The sequence below is a fragment of the Cebus imitator genome, unplaced genomic scaffold (assembly GCF_001604975.1).
Source record: "Cebus imitator isolate Cc_AM_T3 unplaced genomic scaffold, Cebus_imitator-1.0 Scaffold743, whole genome shotgun sequence".
NCBI classification, from domain to species: domain Eukaryota; kingdom Metazoa; phylum Chordata; class Mammalia; order Primates; family Cebidae; genus Cebus; species Cebus imitator.
In genome coordinates this window covers 88,450-92,668 of record NW_016108058.1, presented here as the reverse complement: position 1 = coordinate 92,668, position 4,219 = coordinate 88,450, and positions in this window count along the sequence as shown.

Sequence of the window (4,219 nt, the reverse complement as noted above, 5' to 3'; positions counted from 1 at the left end):
CCACCTCAGCCTCCCACGGTGCTGGGATTACAGGTGTGAGCCACTGTGCCCGGCTGTCAAGATATTTTTATAATTGTGCAGCATTTGGATTTTGAGTTATGAAAAGGAATTTGCTTATGTCATGTTAATACTGGTATAGATTTTTAAAAATATTGAATTTCCTTATTGAGAGTTTATCATTTCCTTCAGTGTGAAGGACATATCTAATTTTTTTTTTTCCAAATGTCTGACAAGTTGTCTCAATACCATTTGGTAAAAAGCTAACCTGTGTCCAGTAATTTGAGATGGCATGTTTTTATGCATATTTCCTTATGTATTTAAATCTAATTATGAACTTTCTCTTCTGCTCCACTTACTTGCTTGTCTTTTATAAATAAAACTGTACTTCTCTTCAAAATGGAGACACCATATTGCTTTTTAATGTTTAATAGGGACAGTCACTCCTAATGGCTGTTGTGTATTTCCAATGTATTTTTGATTATATTTACACATTTGTCCATATACAGTTTTTGTTTTTTCTTTTTTTGAGACAGGGTCTCACTTTGTGACCCAGGCTGGAGTACAGTGCCACCATCTCCCTCACTGCAGCCTTGACCACCTGGGCTCAAGGAATCCGCCAACCTCAACCTCCTGAAGAGCTAGGACCACAGGCTTGTGCTACTACACCTGGTTAATTTTTTTGTATTTTTAGTAGAGATAGGATTTCACCATGTTGCCCAGGCTGGTCTTGAACTCCTGAGCTCAAGTGATCCTCCTGTCTTGGTCTCCCAAAGTGCTAAGATAACAAGTGTGAGCCACTGAGCCCCATCCATATACTTTGAAAACATCCGTCTATGTTCCATTAATGTTATTTGGGCAGCTTTTTGTGGGACTATGTTAAATGTGTTTGTTATCCTAGGGAGACCCTACATCTCAAAATGTCTATTATTTGCCTTGTGGCAAATACAATTTTTCAAGATCCAGCCCTTTTGACCTTTTTGGGAACTCTAGTCAAATGTTTAGATGCTGGTGTCTTTCTCTATTCCATCATTAATCATAGTTAAAAAATCACCAGTGATGTTGCAGAAAGAGTAATCCTTTAGCATAGCTGGTGATATGAGGAACATACTCATTGTAATTCAAGAAACAGTTACCATTTTACCTATAATTCACATCAATATCCAAAATACTCAGAGAAATGTGAGAGATACCAAATTTATTCTTTTATTCCATAGACAATATGTCAGAGATTTTTCCTGTCTATCCTTTTTGCCGGGAAAATGGAGTAGTTTTATAATTCACTCCAGAGAAACCTTTATTTAATCACCCATGTTAGGTGGACTAATTAGAGTTTTCAGTACCTGCTGCTCTCAAACCTCTGAAAAGAATTATCTACAAGTGTTATTGGTGGCGGGGTATTAGTATGCCAAAGCTGTTGTGCAATTTCTGCCAAACTCCTGAGATTTTATAGCTATAATGTCTTTTATCTGACTTGCAATAATGCAACTGAAGTAGCATTTTCTTTGAGATGTCTAAACATATCCAAATTTATAATATCTGAATAACAGAGTTCTAAGATGAATGAAATCTAGTGGCTGTGTTATCAGATGCCTGCCAAACATTTTTTTGCATTTATCTTCAGAGCCCATTATTTCCCATAAAAACCCAGCAGTGACTTTCATAACTTTTATGCATATGGGCTGGGTTCATTAAGACAGTACCTTCTTATCATTATTCATAGATGACTTTCTGATTCAAAGTTAACATGTAATATTATCATTAAGAAGCACAGAAAGAACCTTCATTTTCTAAGAAGTCATTAGCCAGCAGGCCTTTTTCTAATTTTTCTTTAGCATCAATTTTGTGTATTAATGAAAACGATTATTTTGAAGTATTTAACTGATAAGGAAAAGAATGATCAAAGAATTGAGATAATTTAGCCTGAAGAAGTAAAGCCTAAGAAATGATAGAGCTTAAAAAAAAATTGTGTAGAAAGCAACTGTTTCCCAATTCTTTAAAGATACCAAAGTTGGAAACCAGCCCAAGTTTGGAGGAAAATTACGCATTTTTGAAATTTTGATAGCATATACTGTCTTGTTTTTACAGGATGCACTTGCATGGTGGTTAATGGATTCTTCCATCAAAAACAAGTGTGAGAACTTCAGCTCCTGAATACATTGTTTGCTCACCCAGCTGGCCAACAAACATTTTAATAGGTGACCCTTACGATTGACAGTTTTCACAAGCAGCAGTACAAGATGACCAGTTTAATTTAAATTTCAGATATACTGGATATTTTTAGTATTAGTATATCCAGACAATATCTGGGAAATATTAGGTTGATGCAAAGATAATTGAATATTTATGCTAAAAAAGTGGGTTTTATCTAAGATTCAAATTTCACTGAGCAGCCTGTATTTTCTTTTCTTTTCTTTTTCTTTTTCTTTCTTTTTTTTTTTTTTTTTTTTTTTTTTTTTTTGAGGCAGTGTCTTGCTCTGTTGCCAGGCTGGAGTGCAGTGGTGGGATCTCGGCCTACTGCAACCTCCACCTTCCGGGTTCAAGGGATTATCTTGCCTCAGCCTCCTAAGTGGCTGGGACTACAGGTGCACGTGACCACGCCCAGCTAATTAATATATTTTTAGTAGAGATGGGGTTTCACCATGTTGGCCAGGATGGTCTCGATCTCTTGATTCAATTCTATTTCTGTGATATGCCAGGTAGCTAAACAAGCCAATTTGCCATAATCACCATATCCAATAATGTTCTTGATAGTGGGTGCAGACACATTTTCATGAATACAACCATGTTTTTTCAAACAAATAATATGCAAACCCTGAATATACAAGGTAGATAAACAGCAAGCTTTGGTTTGGCCACATTAGAGGGTGAAGGATTTATAGGGGCTGCAGATTTAACATCATCTAGGTCTTCTCTTTCTCTCTAAGAGGGTAGAGTGTGTTTTGGGTAGAGTGTGTGGGGGCATCCTCAAATTAAGGGGAAACTCTTATCAAGTGGAATGAAAATTTTGGGGCCATACCTATTTGTAATAGGCACAACCATTCACATTAGTGATTCGTGATGACTGGGCTAATTCAAAATAGATTAACCAAGAGTAATTCTAATTGAAGCATACTCACATGTATTATTTGTATGTGGCATAACAGTGTAAGACTTTTCTGAAATATGAATATCAAATATATAGGAGAAGAAACATATGTTTTATATGTATTTTCAATACTTTCTCAGATAAGGGCATGTTTGATCTAAAAAAAAATGAATGCAACATATATTAAGTACCTACAACCTACTCTGAATTATCTAAAAACTGTCAGAAATAAAATGATGAGTAAAAATAATCATTGTTCTCTGGAATTCATTGTCAGGTAGGGGAGAATGATGTGCCCATAAATAGCTCTATTCTAAGGCATATTGAGATAAATGCCATTTTTTATTTTGCTGGCTTAAAAGACAACAGGTATAGTGTGTTAGGCAGGAATAATTCTATCAAAATGGATACTAAGGCAGCTTTACCTAGTTCTTTGTATTTATAACTCATAGAGTCTTTCTAGATAGAGTTTAATGTTAAAAGAAAGAAGAGTAGGAAAGGATGACTTTTAGCTAGGGAATGGAGAAAGAAAACATTATGCTCCATGAAAGAAATAGTATTTCAGCGTTCACTTGAAGACAGCTAGAATGCTGAAAGCTGTAGATGGAGAAAGATATTCCAGAAAGGTGGAACAATATTAACAATTATTTGCTGTTCATTGAGTTTGAAAATTAAGTGATCAGAGAGCTTAGCAAATGCAATTTCTATGCCTTGACCATGTGAAATACAGATTAAATTGGGTGAAGAAATGACTTTGGAGTGAGTAAATAGCAACAGAGTAAAGAAAGAGAATAGCCGTAACAAGATAGAGCCATCTGGTTGAGAGATTATTATTGTTATTATGGTTTTTGGACAAAACTCAAGGACTTCAACTCTTTCTCATAGCAGTAAAGATTAAAAGCCTTGCCTGATTTTCAATATGTATGCTTTAGTATGTGTATTTAATATAAGATTCCAGGGATGTAATGATAGGTGGCAAAAATACCTGAACAAAAAAGAAAGATGTCTGATGCCTCTGGTTCTTGCAACTGTAGTGCTTGCACACCTTCAAAAGGTAAGAAGGGTTAAACATTTTTCTTTTCATAAGCACTCAGAAATATTGAAATCCTGATTTTGTTTCAACACGTTAGATGG